This window comes from Danio rerio, chromosome 23 (assembly GCF_049306965.1).
Source record: "Danio rerio strain Tuebingen ecotype United States chromosome 23, GRCz12tu, whole genome shotgun sequence".
Taxonomy (NCBI): Eukaryota; Metazoa; Chordata; class Actinopteri; order Cypriniformes; family Danionidae; genus Danio; species Danio rerio.
Window position 1 is genome coordinate 12,727,501 of NC_133198.1, and position 18,380 is coordinate 12,745,880.

Below are 18,380 nucleotides of genomic sequence, written 5' to 3' on the forward strand. Positions count from 1 at the left end.
GCGAAAATCAATTAATATACTAACGATGTTGCAGCAGCTAATGGACATTTTATTAATACTTGACAAATGGCAGGGTTGGGATGTGTAAATATCCGGTTGATATTTAGAAATCTTGCTTTTATATTAAATAAATTAAGTATTGCTTTTATTAAAGTATAACAGTTTACATCTCAGTGTTTTTAAACCGTATATTATAGCGTGTTTTTTACATCAGCGAGCTTTTGTTATAGTGCAGATACCGGCGGTTAAGTGAGGGGGCATGGTTGATTTTACATTAAGCGTTTGGTTGGAAGCTCGATTCCGCGGCTCCTTCTCTTGCTCCATCAGACAGTCCTTCTGCGCATGCCCTGGCTCCAATTTCAGCAGTCTTTTGCCACAGTTTGTGCCCGTCAAGCAGGTGTTTTGCCCTTAAGGAGTTCAATGGGAAAAGGGGCTGTCGCGTCGTCCATATTTTTTACAGTCATTGGTTATACTGCTCGGCTCCCGAGCAAACAGTTCAATCCAATTCTCTGTCATGCGAGTACCAGTGAACCAGCTGAACCAGTGCAAAAGTGATATTGTTTTAATCAGTAGTTGATTTTTGGTTTATTTATTAAGATTGTGTGTCATTTTAAATGAACCTCCAGGTGTGTTCTTGGTTCATGAATCATTTTTGTTACACTTTATTACGTTTTGGCAAAGCACAAAATTATGTTCAATAAAAAAATGTCATATTACATGTTACCTTATAAGATGTTGGTAGCCAAATCGTTTTTTGAGGCTGCAATAACATTCAGTAAAAACAAAAAAACCACACACACACACACACACACACACACACACACACACACACACACACACATATATATATATATATATATATATATATATATATATATATATATATATATATATATATATATATATATATATATACTAGTTCTGTCAATCGATTAAAAAAATTTATGAACTAATTAATTAACTAAAATTAACTAATTAATCGTGATTAATTACGATTAATCACATTTAAAAGACTGAAACTTGTAATTTTGGCTATTCGAGTGTAAAATTAATGTAAACGCAAGACAAATACTATTTAAATTCAAAATATAATTCATTACTAGAATTTTTGTTTAACTTGTAACACAGATTTCTTCATGTAAACAACATACTAACAATTAACCATCAAGATCCTGGCTTGACAGCCATATTTATTTCAGAAATTACAGTTTTTTACAATTGCTATGACACTTTTTTCAATACATTTAACAAGTTTCCTAAACTCTTAACACGGTTACCACAACATCCGTCTTCGTGGGCTATACAATTAACACATTTCTTGTTGCTTTGACACAAAATGCATCCAGTTAACACAAAATTAAAATGCTTTAACTTCTTTTACACACAAGCACAACCAAGAACAAAACATTGTAATTTCGTAGTCCAATTTACCAATGCTTTCACACTATGTCAGAACAGATAACATCATGTTCTAAACAGAACCTATATAGGCTAAAGCCAAAGTGAACAGCTGTTCATATTGTCAATTGAAACACAAATACATTCCCTGTGTGTGTGTGTGTGTGTGTGTATATAAATATATATATGTGTGTGTGTGTGTGTGTTTGTGTGTGTGTGTGTATATACCGCTGTCAATCCGCTGTCATCTGTCATATATATAGACACACACACACACACACACACACACACACACACACACACATATATATATATATATATATATATATATATATATATATATATATATATATATATATATATATATATATATATATATATATATATACATATTTATTTATTTATTTATGACAGCTCCCATCTCCCATATGAACATGATTCCCATCTAGAAAGCACACTCCTGTGTTGAGATTTTTCAAATCACATGATCATACTGTATGTTCTAAAAAAAGGACTCATGAGGTTTTTGAAACGAACAAGGCGCACATTGCAGAACTCCGTCACCAATACGTCCAGGTAAGGTTATGCAATACATTGATTACTTTATGCACAGTGTGTTTTGCAGTAAACTACTCTATAAACCTGGCATTCATTAGTACATACATTACTGTAGCTATAGTACAGTGAACCATTTACACTGTGTTTAGAGAGTCATAAAGTTGGAGGTCAATCAAGTCCCACATGAAATTATCTATGTTGACGAGACTGGCTTCAACTTGGCGAAAAGGCGTCGCCGTAGGAGAAACATAATAGGCCAAAGGGCCATCGTTACCATGCCGGGCTAGAGAAGAAGTCGGGCAAATGCAGAAGACCAGGCAGAATAGAAAATTACTTTGTTTTTTTTTATTATAATTGCGATGTTTTTTCTGTTTGTATATCTTGCAGTGATGTCCTTTTGCAAATATAAAAAATTCTGTGTCTGTATTTTTTTACATCAACTGTAAATTTTATAAAGCAATTTATTTCTTTATTTTTGTATTGAATTTTTGCAGTAAAAGAAAGAAAATGCCAGAAAACAAAATGGAAATGTAGAGAGTCTTAAAATATAAGGACAGAGCTGACACATAAACTAATGCAGTTTCTGTAATTTTAGCTAATGATAGTGTTTTTATTGTCAGTGTTTTCTGATTGACTGAATGTTTCTGTTGAAAGAGAACATGTGTTAGTGTTTTGCACAATTATGTCATTTTGGAACATGTTTGCAGTGTTTTGTTATACATGGTGTAGTGTGTTCGTTTATTATTGTATTTTGAAAAGAAGTTTAGAAGTTTAGTTTACAATGTTTGATTTTGAGCATGAAATTAACTGTTTTGCCAATTGTGTGTTTTAGGTGTGTTGCTGCGTTAAGAGTTTAGCAAACTTGTTAAATGTATTGAAAAAAGTGTCATAGCCATTGTAAAAAACTGTAAAACACAGGCATGTTAAAGCCATTTGAATTTCAAAACAATCAATGTCATTAAAGAAAACATTGATTTCCATGTTGGATTCTAAGTGGACTGCAAAAAAATGCCAAAATACAGGCATTGCAGATATGGAAAATTAAAATAATGATAATAAAGTATTGAAAATCTATGCATGCCCTCGAATAGGTTTAGCAACTCCCATTCTATAAAAGCACAAAAACCATATATAGAGAATAATGAGAGTTGACAAATTAAAAAACAATTTTTTTATTTATTATTAAAATAAAATTATAATCCACACTGGAAATGTGTGTGCCTGTGTGTTTTGAGGGAGCCTAATAAATAATGAACATAGCAAAAACTGCCTGCTGACGCACACAGATAATGTTAATTAATAAAATAAAGATAAATAATAAAAGCAATGTGTCAGAGACCCCAAAAAAAATTGTTAACCTTACAATGAAACATCAAACGTAGCTAACAGCTTTTACATTGTCAATCAAATGAACTTAAACTATTAAAAATTGTAACAAATATTTGTTTGGGCAGAACTACAAAACTAAATGTAAAAAAAAAGTTGCCTAAGTTGCACACTATTTTGGTATGTATAAATATCATTATATTAACCATATTGTATAAATATTATTGTCACTATAAGCCATATCATGCTGACGATCAAAAACACAATGTCATGATATCTCATGCGCTTGTCTTCTGACCGAGTGCATCTTAAAATACATGACTGACACCCATTATAGCATTATATGAGGAAGTTGCCGCGGGCCGTGGTGCAGATTAAAAGTTAAAGTATATTTATATGGACAGATAAGTAACTAGATAGAATAGACAGGAATATATTGATCTGTGCCCTGCTGCAGAGTGCAGACGCAAACGCTATTTTGAAAAATACACATCTACGTTACACAGAGCCCAACATGGAAGTTTGTGATTGGGTCAGCCCAATGTCAGTAAAGAAAAGAACCAATGGGTTGCAGATTATGTCACACGGCCGCTCTGTCCGGAAAAGAAACATCTTACTTTCAGAGTGTGACAGCTCACGCACCGTCAATCACTGAGGCAAAAAAACACGACAATCTGCTAAGTGTTTTATGGGCCGATCAGATCATAAGAAGATGATCAGCCCGGCCCAAAAAGTACGTCGAAACAGCGGAAAACTGCCCGGCGTCTGCCCCTGGCCAAAAAAAAAAAAAAAAAACTGTGTTAATTGTGTAAAAAAATTTTTTAACGCATTAATTATTTCAAATTAATCACATGCGTTAACGCGTTAATTTTGACAGCACTAATATATATATTAGGAAAATATATGGTTTATTTATGCCTGTACTACTGTATAATTTTTTTATGCAAAAATATGACAAATTTGAATCCCTATAGATGATGTGTAAAATATATAGCCTTTTTTAACAGTAATTTACTATATTCATGCTGCCAACCTTAATGTTAAAATAAAATTTTAGGTACAACATTTTACTGTGAATTTTTACAGTTAACTCATGTAAAAGGATATTAATGTAATTTACTGTGAAAAAGTACAGTAATGTTAGATAGATAGATATGTTTTATTATCAGCATCAACAGCATTTCTCTTGTACAGAAATGAGAGTTATTTACAAATGTTTTAAATGGGCTTTCAATGCCTTTGACATATTTTATTACTTTCTAAAAGTATAATGAACTTAATTACATGAATAAAAACTTACACTAAAATTACTACAAAATTTAACAAAATATACAACTTATTTAATAATGTGCTATGAACATTTTTGCAAGTTCATTTTCAAAGCATAGTTAAAACAATACTAAAATATATTACATCAAATGCTAAATAAATACACTTGTAAATAAACTAAGCATGTGAAGGATGCGGATTTCTGCTTTCCAATCCGTCTCATCATGGACCAACGTTTATCCTTTTCATCATCCTGTTTCTCAGAGCCAGCAAACTAGGTCAGAGGTCATGGAGATCTTGAGTGGAACTGAGGGCTGAAGACTGGAAACAACTGTTTCTATTGTTATTTCTATGAGTTCATACTATCTAAAATTGATTTTACTGTTTTTACGGTTAACTATTTTAAAGTGATTCTACTTTTTATTCAAAATAGACTTTGTGTAGTAAGGATATTATAACTGCCTGAATGTAGATTATACTGGTTTTTAACCAGTTTTGATAAAGACGGCTGAGAGTACACTCAGCCTTGGATAAGAAACAGATTATACTTTATGTGTGTGTGTTCTATTTGATTGTTGATCCGTTTCACAGGTCTGGAGTCAGCTCTAATCAGTCTAAAAGATGTCTGACGTTTATGCTTTAGATAATGTTCAGAATTGTACGCACAAACCCCACGTGGAAATTTTCGTAGTCTATCTGTGTTTTAACCAATCAGGTTAGAACATCTATATGTATGACGCAGTTAATGACGTTATGTGAGAGTATAATTGTTATTGATTGGTGATTGTGAGCAGAGCGGCCTAGTTAAAAAGAAAATGCTTTTTAGTGGCTGAAGCTATTTTTATCCCTTGCTTGAATTAGACGTCAAAATAGGCTTTTCCCAGCCAGCAGAGAGGTTAAAATAAGCAGTAATGCAAACTCAGTAAGATAAACAGATTTTCACTTGCAACTTGCTTTAACATGTTTAACAGTGCATGAAATGTTGTGTAAAACAAAAAGAATGATGCTGTTTAGTGGCTGAAGCTGTTTTTATCACTTGCTGCATTAGACGTCAAAATAAGCTTTTCCCAGCCAGCAGAGAGGTCAAAATAAGCAGTAATGCAAAGTCAGTCAGATAAACAGATTTTAACTTGCAACTTGCTTTAACATGTTTAACAGTGCATGAAATGTTGTGTAAAACAAAAAGAATGATGCTGTTTAGTGGCTGAAGCTGTTTTTATCACTTTCTGCATTAGACGTCAAAATAAGCTTTTCCCAGCCAGCACAGAGGTCAAAATAAGCAGTAATGCAAACTCAGTCAGAAAAACAGATTTTCACTTGCAACTTGCTTTAACATGTTTAACAATGCATGAAATGTTGTGTAAAACAAAAAGAATGATGCTGTTTAGTGGCTGAAGCTGTTTTTATCACTTGCTGCATTAGACGTCAAAATAAACTTTTCCCAGCCAGCAGAGAGGTCAAAATAAGCAGTAATGCAAAGTCAGTCAGATAAACAGATTTTCACTTGCAACTTGCTGTAACATGTTTAACAGTGCATGAAATGTTGTGTAAAACAAAAAGAATGATGCCCTTTAGTGGCTGAAGCTATTTTTATCACTTGCTTGAATTAGACGTCAAAATAAGCTTTTCCCAGCCAGCGGAGAGGTCAAAATAAGCAGTAATGCAAACTCAGTAAGATAAACAGATTTTCACTTGCAACTTGCTTTAACATGTTTAACAGTGCATGAAATGTTGAGTAAAACAAAAAGAATGATGCTGTTTAGTGGCTGAAGCTGTTTTTATCACTTGCTGCATTAGACGTCAAAATAAACTTTTCCCAGCCAGTAGAGAGGTCAAAATAAGCAGTAATGCAAAGTCAGTCAGATAAACAGATTTTCACTTGCAGCTTGCTTTAACATGTTTAACAGTGCATGCAATGTTGTCTAAAACAAAAAAGAATGTTGCATTTTATGGCTGGATCTGTTTTATCACTTTCTGAATTGGACGTTGAAAATGAGCTTATCTCAGCCAGCAGAGAGGTCAAATCACAGTAATGCAAACTCAGTCAGAGACATAGATTTTCACTTGCAACTTGCTTTAACATGTTTAACAGTGCATGAATTGTTGTCTAAAACAAAAAAGAATGATGCATTTTATGGCTGGATCTCTTTTTATCACTTTCTGAATTGGACGTTGAAAATGAACTTATCTCAGCCAGCAGAGAGGTCAAATCAGAGTAATGCAAACTCAGTCAGAGACATAGATTTTCACTTGCAACTTGCTTTAACATGTTTAACAGTGCATGAATTGTTGTCTAAAACAAAAAAGAATGATGCATTTTATGGCTGGATCTCTTTTTATCACTTTCTGAATTGGACGTTGAAAATGAGCTTATCTCAGCCAGCAGAGAGGTCAAATCATAGTTTTGCAAACTCATTCAGAGACATAGATTTTCACTTGCAACTTGCTTTAACATGTTTAACAGTGCATGAAATGTTGTCTAAAACAAAAAAGAATGATGCATTTTATGGCTGGATCTGTTTTTATTACTTTCTGAATTGGACGTTGAAAATGAGCTTATCTCAGCCAGCAGAGAGGTCAAATCACAGTAATGCAAACTCAGTCAGAGACATAGATTTTCACTTGCAACTTGCTTTAACATGTTTAACAGTGCATGAATTGTTGTCTAAAACAAAAAAGAATGATGCATTTTATGGCTGGATCTGTTTTTATCACTTTCTGAATTGGACGTTGAAAATGAGCTTATCTCAGCCAGCAGAGAGGTCAAATCACAGTAATGCAAACTCAGTCAGAGACATAGATTTTCACTTGCCACTTGCTTTAACATGTTTAACAGTGCATGAATTGTTGTCTAAAACAAAAAAGAATGATGCATTTTATGGCTGGATCTGTTATTATCACTTTCGGAATTGGACGTTGAAAATGTGCTTATCTCAGCCAGCAGAGAGGTCAAATCACAGTAATGCAAACTTAGTCAGAGACATAGATTTTCACTTGCAACTTGCTTTAACATGTTTAACAGTGCATGAATTGTTGTCTAAAACAAAAAAGAATGATGCATTTTATGGCTGGATCTGTTTTTATCACTTTCTGAATTGGACGTTGAAAATGAGCTTATCTCAGCCAGCAGAGAGGTCAAATCACAGTAATGCAAACTCAGTCAGAGACATAGATTTTCACTTGCCACTTGCTTTAACATGTTTAACAGTGCATGAATTGTTGTCTAAAACAAAAAAGAATGATGCATTTTATGGCTGGATCTGTTTTTATCACTTTCTGAATTGGACGTTGAAAATGAGCTTATCTCAGCCAGCAGAGAGGTCAAATCACAGTAATGCAAACTCAGTCAGAGACATAGATTTTCACTTGCCACTTGCTTTAACATGTTTAACAGTGCATGAATTGTTGTCTAAAACAAAAAAGAATGATGCACTTTATGGCTGGATCTCTTTTTATCACTTTCTGAATTGGACGTTGAAAATGAGCTTATCTCAGCCAGCAGAGAGGTCAAATCACAGTAATGCAAACTCAGTCAGAGACATAGATTTTCACCTGCAACTTGCTTTAACATGTTTACAAGTGCATGCAATGTTGTCTAAAACAAAAAAGAATGATGCATTTTATGGCTGGATCTGTTTTATCACTTTCTGAATTGGACGTTGAAAATGAGCTTATCTCAGCCAGCAGAGAGGTCAAATCACAGTAATGCAAACTCAGTCAGAGACATAGATTTTCACTTGCAACTTGCTTTAACATGTTTAACAGTGCATGAATTGTTGTCTAAAAAAAAAAAGAATGATGCATTTTATGGCTGGATCTGTTTTTATCACTTTCTGAATTGGACGTTGAAAATGAGCTTATCTCAGCCAGCAGAGAGGTCAAATCACAGTAATGCAAACTCAGTCAGAGACATAGATTTTCACTTGCAACTTGCTTTAACATGTTTAACAGTGCATGAATTGTTGTCTAAAACAAAAAAGAATGATGCATTTTATGGCTGGATCTGTTTTTATCACTTTCTGAATTGGATGTTGAAAATGAGCTTATCTCAGCCAGCAGAGAGGTCAAATCACAGTAATGCAAACTCAGTCAGAGACATAGATTTTTACTTGCAACTTGCTTTAACATGTTTAACAGTGCATGAATTGTTGTCTAAAACAAAAAAGAATGATGCATTTTATGGCTGGATCTGTTATTATCACTTTCTGAATTGGACGTTGAAAATGAGCTTATCTCAGCCAGCAGAGAGGTCAAATCACAGTAATGCAAACTCAGTCAGAGACATAGATTTTCACCTGCAACTTGCTTTAACATGTTTAACAGTGCATGAATTGTTGTCTAAAACAAAAAAGAATGATGCATTTTATGGCTGGATCTGTTTTTATCACTTTCTGAATTGGACGTTGAAAATGAGCTTATCTCAGCCAGCAGAGAGGTCAAATCATAGTTTTGCAAACTCAGTCAGAGACATAGATTTTCACTTGCAACTTGCTTTAACATGTTTAACAGTGCATGAATTGTTGTCTAAAACAAAAAAGAATGATGCATTTTATGGCTGGATCTGTTTTTATTACTTTCTGAATTGGACGTTGAAAATGAGCTTATCTCAGCCAGCAGAGAGGTCAAATCACAGTAATGCAAACTCAGTCAGAGACATAGATTTTCACTTGCAACTTGCTTTAACATGTTTAACAGTGCATGAATTGTTGTCTAAAACAAAAAAGAATGATGCATTTTATGGCTGGATCTGTTTTTATCACTTTCTGAATTGGACGTTGAAAATGAGCTTATCTCAGCCAGCAGAGAGGTCAAATCAGAGTAATGCAAACTCAGTCAGAGACATAGATTTTCACTTGCAACTTGCTTTAACATGTTTAACAGTGCATGAATTGTTGTCTAAAACAAAAAAGAATGATGCATTTTATGGCTGGATCTCTTTTTATCACTTTCTGAATTGGACGTTGAAAATGAGCTTATCTCAGCCAGCAGAGAGGTCAAATCATAGTTTTGCAAACTCATTCAGAGACATAGATTTTCACTTGCAACTTGCTTTAACATGTTTAACAGTGCATGAAATGTTGTCTAAAACAAAAAAGAATGATGCATTTTATGGCTGGATCTGTTTTTATTACTTTCTGAATTGGACGTTGAAAATGAGCTTATCTCAGCCAGCAGAGAGGTCAAATCACAGTAATGCAAACTCAGTCAGAGACATAGATTTTCACTTGCAACTTGCTTTAACATGTTTAACAGTGCATGAATTGTTGTCTAAAACAAAAAAGAATGGTGCATTTTATGGCTGGATCTGTTTTTATCACTTTCTGAATTGGACGTTGAAAATGAGCTTATCTCAGCCAGCAGAGAGGTCAAATCACAGTAATGCAAACTCAGTCAGAGACGTAGATTTTCACTTGCCACTTGCTTTAACATGTTTAACAGTGCATGAATTGTTGTCTAAAACAAAAAAGAATGATGCATTTTATGGCTGGATCTGTTTTTATCACTTTCTGAATTGGACGTTGAAAATGAGCTTATCTCAGCCAGCAGAGAGGTCAAATCATAGTTTTGCACACTCAGTCAGAGACATAGATTTTCACTTGCAACTTGCTTTAACATGTTTAACAGTGCATAAAATGTTGTCTAAAACAAAAAAGAATGATGCATTTTATGGCTGGATCTGTTTTTATTACTTTCTGAATTGGACGTTGAAAATGAGCTTATCTCAGCCAGCAGAGAGGTCAAATCATAGTTTTGCAAACTCAGTCAGAGACATAGATTTTCACTTGCAACTTGCTTTAACATGTTTAACAGTGCATGAATTGTTGTCTAAAACAAAAAAGAATGATGCATTTTATGGCTGGATCTGTTTTTATCACTTTCTGAATTGGACGTTAAAAATGAGCTTATCTCAGCCAGCAGAGAGGTCAAATCACAGTAATGCAAACTCAGTCAGAGACATAGATTTTCACCTGCAACTTGCTTTAACATTTTTACAAGTGCATGCAATGTTGTCTAAAACAAAAAAGAATGATGCATTTTATGGCTGGATCTGTTTTATCACTTTCTGAATTGTACGTTGAAAATGAGCTTATCTCAGCCAGCAGAGAGGTCAAATCAGAGTAATGCAAACTCAGTCAGAGACATAGATTTTCACTTGCAACTTGCTTTAACATGTTTAACAGTGCATGAAATGTTGTCTAAAACAAAAAAGAATGATGCATTTTATGGCTGGATCTGTTTTTATTACTTTCTGAATTGGACGTTGAAAATGAGCTTATCTCAGCCAGCAGAGAGGTCAAATCACAGTAATGCAAACTCAGTCAGAGACATAGATTTTCACTTGCAACTTGCTTTAACATGTTTAACAGTGCATGAATTGTTGTCTAAAACAAAAAAGAATGGTGCATTTTATGGCTGGATCTGTTTTTATCACTTTCTGAATTGGACGTTGAAAATGAGCTTATCTCAGCCAGCAGAGAGGTCAAATCACAGTAATGCAAACTCAGTCAGAGACGTAGATTTTCACTTGCCACTTGCTTTAACATGTTTAACAGTGCATGAATTGTTGTCTAAAACAAAAAAGAATGATGCATTTTATGGCTGGATCTGTTTTTATCACTTTCTGAATTGGACGTTGAAAATGAGCTTATCTCAGCCAGCAGAGAGGTCAAATCATAGTTTTGCACACTCAGTCAGAGACATAGATTTTCACTTGCAACTTGCTTTAACATGTTTAACAGTGCATGAATTGTTGTCTAAAACAAAAAAAAGAATGATGCATTTTATGGCTGGATCTGTTTTTATTACTTTCTGAATTGGACGTTGAAAATGAGCTTATCTCAGCCAGCAGAGAGGTCAAATCATAGTTTTGCAAACTCAGTCAGAGACATAGATTTTCACTTGCAACTTGCTTTAACATGTTTAACAGTGCATGAATTGTTGTCTAAAACAAAAAAGAATGATGCATTTTATGGCTGGATCTGTTTTTATTACTTTCTGAATTGGACGTTGAAAATGAGCTTATCTCAGCCAGCAGAGAGGTCAAATCACAGTAATGCAAACTCAGTCAGAGACATAGATTTTCACTTGCAACTTGCTTTAACATGTTTAACAGTGCATGAATTGTTGTCTAAAACAAAAAAGAATGATGCATTTTATGGCTGGATCTGTTTTTATCACTTTCTGAATTGGACGTTGAAAATGAGCTTATCTCAGCCAGCAGAGAGGTCAAATCACAGTAATGCAAACTCAGTCAGAGACATAGATTTTCACCTGCAACTTGCTTTAACATTTTTACAAGTGCATGCAATGTTGTCTAAAACAAAAAAGAATGATGCATTTTATGGCTGGATCTGTTTTATCACTTTCTGAATTGTACGTTGAAAATGAGCTTATCTCAGCCAGCAGAGAGGTCAAATCAGAGTAATGCAAACTCAGTCAGAGACATAGATTTTCACTTGCAACTTGCTTTAACATGTTTAACAGTGCATGAATTGTTGTCTAAAACAAAAAAGAATGATGCATTTTATGGCTGGATCTCTTTTTATCACTTTCTGAATTGGACGTTGAAAATGAGCTTATCTCAGCCAGCAGAGAGGTCAAATCATAGTTTTGCAAACTCATTCAGAGACATAGATTTTTTTACTTGCAACTTGCTTTAACATGTTTAACAGTGCATGAAATGTTGTCTAAAACAAAAAAGAATGATGCATTTTATGGCTGGATCTGTTTTTATTACTTTCTGAATTGGACGTTGAAAATGAGCTTATCTCAGCCAGCAGAGAGGTCAAATCACAGTAATGCAAACTCAGTCAGTGACATAGATTTTCACTTGCAACTTGCTTTAACATGTTTAACAGTGCATGAATTGTTGTCTAAAACAAAAAAGAATGGTGCATTTTATGGCTGGATCTGTTTTTATCACTTTCTGAATTGGACGTTGAAAATGAGCTTATCTCAGCCAGCAGAGAGGTCAAATCACAGTAATGCAAACTCAGTCAGAGACGTAGATTTTCACTTGCCACTTGCTTTAACATGTTTAACAGTGCATGAATTGTTGTCTAAAACAAAAAAGAATGATGCATTTTATGGCTGGATCTGTTTTTATCACTTTCTGAATTGGACGTTGAAAATGAGCTTATCTCAGCCAGCAGAGAGGTCAAATCATAGTTTTGCACACTCAGTCAGAGACATAGATTTTCACTTGCAACTTGCTTTAACATGTTTAACAGTGCATAAAATGTTGTCTAAAACAAAAAAGAATGATGCATTTTATGGCTGGATCTGTTTTTATTACTTTCTGAATTGGACGTTGAAAATGAGCTTATCTCAGCCAGCAGAGAGGTCAAATCATAGTTTTGCAAACTCAGTCAGAGACATAGATTTTCACTTGCAACTTGCTTTAACATGTTTAACAGTGCATGAAGTGTTGTCTAAAACAAAAAAGAATGATGCATTTTATGGCTGGATCTGTTTTTATTACTTTCTGAATTGGACGTTGAAAATGAGCTTATCTCAGCCAGCAGAGAGGTCAAATCACAGTAATGCAAACTCAGTCAGAGACATAGATTTTCACTTGCAACTTGCTTTAACATGTTTAACAGTGCATGAATTGTTGTCTAAAACAAAAAAGAATGATGCATTTTATGGCTGGATCTGTTTTTATCACTTTCTGAATTGGACGTTGAAAATGAGCTTATCTCAGCCAGCAGAGAGGTCAAATCACAGTAATGCAAACTCAGTCAGAGACATAGATTTTCACCTGCAACTTGCTTTAACATTTTTACAAGTGCATGCAATGTTGTCTAAAACAAAAAAGAATGATGCATTTTATGGCTGGATCTGTTTTATCACTTTCTGAATTGTACGTTGAAAATGAGCTTATCTCAGCCAGCAGAGAGGTCAAATCAGAGTAATGCAAACTCAGTCAGAGACATAGATTTTCACTTGCAACTTGCTTTAACATGTTTAACAGTGCATGAATTGTTGTCTAAAACAAAAAAGAATGATGCATTTTATGGCTGGATCTCTTTTTATCACTTTCTGAATTGGACGTTGAAAATAAGCTTATCTCAGCCAGCAGAGAGGTCAAATCATAGTTTTGCAAACTCATTCAGAGACATAGATTTTCACCTGCAACTTGCTTTAACATGTTTAACAGTGCATGAATTGTTGTCTAAAACAAAAAAGAATGATGCATTTTATGGCTGGATCTGTTTTTATCACTTTCTTAATTGGACGTTGAAAATGAGCTTATCTCAGCCAGCAGAGAGGTCAAGTCACAGTAATGCAAACTCAGTCAGAGACATAGATTTTCACTTGCAACTTGCTTTAACATGTTTAACAGTGCATGAATTGTTGTCTAAAACAAAAAAGAATGATGCATTTTATGGCTGGATCTGTTTTTATCACTTTCTGAATTGGACGTTGAAAATGAGCTTATCTCAGCCAGCAGAGAGGTCAAATCACAGTAATGCAAACTCAGTCAGAGACATAGATTTTCACTTGCAACTTGCTTTAACATGTTTAACAGTGCATGAATTGTTGTCTAAAACAAAAAAAAATGTTGCATTTTATGGCTGGATCTGTTTTTATCACTTTCTGAATTGGACGTTGAAAATGAGCTTATCTCAGCCAGCAGAGAGGTCAAATCACAGTAATGCAAACTCAGTCAGAGACATAGATTTTCACTTGCAACTTGCTTTAACATGTTTAACAGTGCATGAATTGTTGTCTAAAACAAAAAAGAATGATGCATTTTATGGCTGGATCTGTTTTTATCACTTTCTGAATTGGACGTTGAAAATGAGCTTATCTCAGCCAGCAGAGAGGTCAAATCACAGTAATGCAAACTCAGTCAGAGACATAGATTTTCACCTGCAACTTGCTTTAACATTTTTACAAGTGCATGCAATGTTGTCTAAAACAAAAAAGAATGATGCATTTTATGGCTGGATCTGTTTTATCACTTTCTGAATTGTACTTTTGAAAATGAGCTTATCTCAGCCAGCAGAGAGGTCAAATCAGAGTAATGCAAACTCAGTCAGAGACATAGATTTTCACTTGCAACTTGCTTTAACATGTTTAACAGTGCATGAATTGTTGTCTAAAACAAAAAAGAATGATGCATTTTATGGCTGGATCTCTTTTTATCACTTTCTGAATTGGACGTTGAAAATGAGCTTATCTCAGCCAGCAGAGAGGTCAAATCATAGTTTTGCAAACTCATTCAGAGACATAGATTTTCACTTGCAACTTGCTTTAACATGTTTAACAGTGCATGAAATGTTGTCTAAAACAAAAAAGAATGATGCATTTTATGGCTGGATCTGTTTTTATTACTTTCTGAATTGGACGTTGAAAATGAGCTTATCTCAGCCAGCAGAGAGGTCAAATCACAGTAATGCAAACTCAGTCACAGACATAGATTTTCACTTGCAACTTGCTTTAACATGTTTAACAGTGCATGAATTGTTGTCTAAAACAAAAAAGAATGATGCATTTTATGGCTGGATCTGTTATTATCACTTTCTGAATTGGACGTTGAAAATGAGCTTATCTCAGCCAGCAGAGAGGTCAAATCACAGTAATGCAAACTCAGTCAGAGACATAGATTTTCACCTGCAACTTGCTTTAACATGTTTAACAGTGCATGAATTGTTGTCTAAAACAAAAAAGAATGATGCATTTTATGGCTGGATCTGTTTTTATCACTTTCTGAATTGGACGTTGAAAATGAGCTTATCTCAGCCAGCAGAGAGGTCAAATCATAGTTTTGCAAACTCAGTCAGAGACATAGATTTTCACTTGCAACTTGCTTTAACATGTTTAACAGTGCATGAATTGTTGTCTAAAACAAAAAAGAATGATGCATTTTATGGCTGGATCTGTTTTTATTACTTTCTGAATTGGACGTTGAAAATGAGCTTATCTCAGCCAGCAGAGAGGTCAAATCACAGTAATGCAAACTCAGTCAGAGACATAGATTTTCACTTGCAACTTGCTTTAACATGTTTAACAGTGCATGAATTGTTGTCTAAAACAAAAAAGAATGATGCATTTTATGGCTGGATCTGTTATTATCACTTTCTGAATTGGACGTTGAAAATGAGCTTATCTCAGCCAGCAGAGAGGTCAAATCATAGTTTTGCAAACTCATTCAGAGACATAGATTTTCACTTGCAACTTGCTTTAACATGTTTAACAGTGCATGAAATGTTGTCTAAAACAAAAAAGAATGATGCATTTTATGGCTGGATCTGTTTTTATTACTTTCTGAATTGGACGTTGAAAATGAGCTTATCTCAGCCAGCAGAGAGGTCAAATCACAGTAATGCAAACTCAGTCAGAGACATAGATTTTCACTTGCAACTTGCTTTAACATGTTTAACAGTGCATGAATTGTTGTCTAAAACAAAAAAGAATGATGCATTTTATGGCTGGATCTGTTTTTATCACTTTCTGAATTGGACGTTGAAAATGAGCTTATCTCAGCCAGCAAAGAGGTCAAATCACAGTAATGCAAACTCAGTCAGAGACATAGATTTTCACTTGCCACTTGCTTTAACATGTTTAACAGTGCATGAATTGTTGTCTAAAACAAAAAAGAATGATGCATTTTATGGCTGGATCTGTTTTTATCACTTTCTGAATTGGACGTTGAAAATGAGCTTATCTCAGCCAGCAGAGAGGTCAAATCATAGTTTTGCACACTCAGTCAGAGACATAGATTTTCACTTGCAACTTGCTTTAACATGTTTAACAGTGCATGAATTGTTGTCTAAAACAAAAAAGAATGATGCATTTTATGGCTGGATCTGTTTTTATCACTTTCTGAATTGGACGTTGAAAATGAGCTTATCTCAGCCAGCAGAGAGGTCAAATCACAGTAATGCAAACTCAGTCAGAGACATAGATTTTCACTTGCCACTTGCTTCAACATGTTTAACAGTGCATGAATTGTTGTCTAAAACAAAAAAGAATGATGCACTTTATGGCTGGATCTCTTTTTATCACTTTCTGAATGGACGTTGAAAATGAGCTTATCTCAGCCAGCAGAGAGGTCAAGTCACAGTAATGCAAACTCAGTCAGAGACATAGATTTTCACTTGCAACTTGCTTTAACATGTTTAACAGTGCATGAATTGTTGTCTAAAACAAAAAAGAATGATGCATTTTATGGCTGGATCTGTTTTTATCACTTTCTGAATTGGACGTTGAAAATGAGCTTATCTCAGCCAGCAGAGAGGTCAAATCACAGTAATGCAAACTCAGTCAGAGACATAGATTTTCACTTGCAACTTGCTTTAACATGTTTAACAGTGCATGAATTGTTGTCTAAAACAAATAAGAATGATGCAATTTATGGATGGATCTGTTTTTATCACTTTCTGAATTGGACGTTGAAAATGAGCTTATCTCAGCCAGCAGAGAGGTCAAATCACAGTAATGCAAACTCAGTCAGAGACATAGATTTTCACCTGCAACTTGCTTTAACATGTTTAACAGTGCATGAAATGTTGTCTAAAACAAAAAGAATGATGCATTTTAGTGGCTGGATCTGTTTTATCACTTTCTGAATTGGACGTTGAAAATGAGCTTATTTCAGCCAGCAGAGAGGTCAAATCACAGTAATGCAAACTCAGTCAGAGACATAGATTTTCACCTGCAACTTGCTTTAACATGTTTAACAGTGCATGAATTGTTGTCTAAAACAAAAAAGAATGATGCATCTTATGGCTGGATCTGTTTTTATCACTTTCTGAATTGGACGTTGAACATGAGCTTATCTCAGCCAGGAGAGAGGTCAAATCACAGTAATGCAAACTCAGTCAGAGACATAGATTTTCACTTGCAACTTGCTTTAACATGTTTAACAGTGTATGAATTGTTGTCTAAAACAAAAAAGAATGATGCATTTTATGGCTGGATCTGTTTTTATCACTTTCTGAATTGGACGTTGAAAATGAGCTTATCTCAGCCAGCAGAGAGGTCAAATCACAGTAATGCAAACTCAGTCAGAGACATAGATTTTCACTTGCAACTTGCTTTAACATGTTTAACAGTGCATGAATTGTTGTCTAAAACAAAAAAGAATGATGCATTTTATGGCTGGATCTGTTTTTATCACTTTCTGAATTGGACGTTGAAAATGAGCTTATTTCAGCCAGCAGAGAGGTCAAATCACAGTAATGCAAACTCAGTCAGAGACATAGATTTTCACCTGCAACTTGCTTTAACATGTTTAACAGTGCATGAATTGTTGTCTAAAACAAAAAAGAATGATGCATTTTATGGCTGGATCTGTTTTTATCACTTTCTGAATTGGACGTTGAAAATGAGCTTATCTCAGCCAGCAGAGAGGTCAAATCACAGTAATGCAAACTCAGTCAGAGACATAGATTTTCACCTGCAACTTGCTTTAACATGTTTAACAGTGCATGAATTGTTGTCTAAAACAAAAAAGAATGATGCATTTTATGGCTGGATCTGTTTTTATCACTTTCTGAATTGGACGTTGAAAATGAGCATATCTCAGCCAGCAGAGAGGTCAAATCACAGTAATGCAAACTCAGTCAGAGACATAGATTTTCACCTGCAACTTGCTTTAACATGTTTAACAGTGCATGAATTGTTGTCTAAAACAAAAAAGAATGATGCATTTTATGGCTGGATCTGTTTTTATCACTTTCTTAATTGGACGTTGAAAATGAGCTTATCTCAGCCAGCAGAGAGGTCAAATCACAGTAATGCAAACTCAGTCAGAGACATAGATTTTCACTTGCAACTTGCTTTAACATGTTTAACAGTGCATGAGTTGTTGTCTAAAA

General features: G+C 34.5%; 1 long non-coding RNA gene across 1 annotated transcript; it reads right to left on the minus strand.

The window, feature by feature from the left end:
* Window positions 1–3,963: 3,963 nt before the first annotated feature.
* Window positions 3,964–14,286, minus strand: LOC141380654 (uncharacterized). The gene is made up of 2 exons (XR_012399038.1): window positions 14,056–14,286; window positions 3,964–8,103 (listed from the first exon to the last, which is right to left on the minus strand). It is a non-coding gene; the product is annotated as an uncharacterized lncRNA (long non-coding RNA).
* Window positions 14,287–18,380: the final 4,094 nt, after the last annotated feature.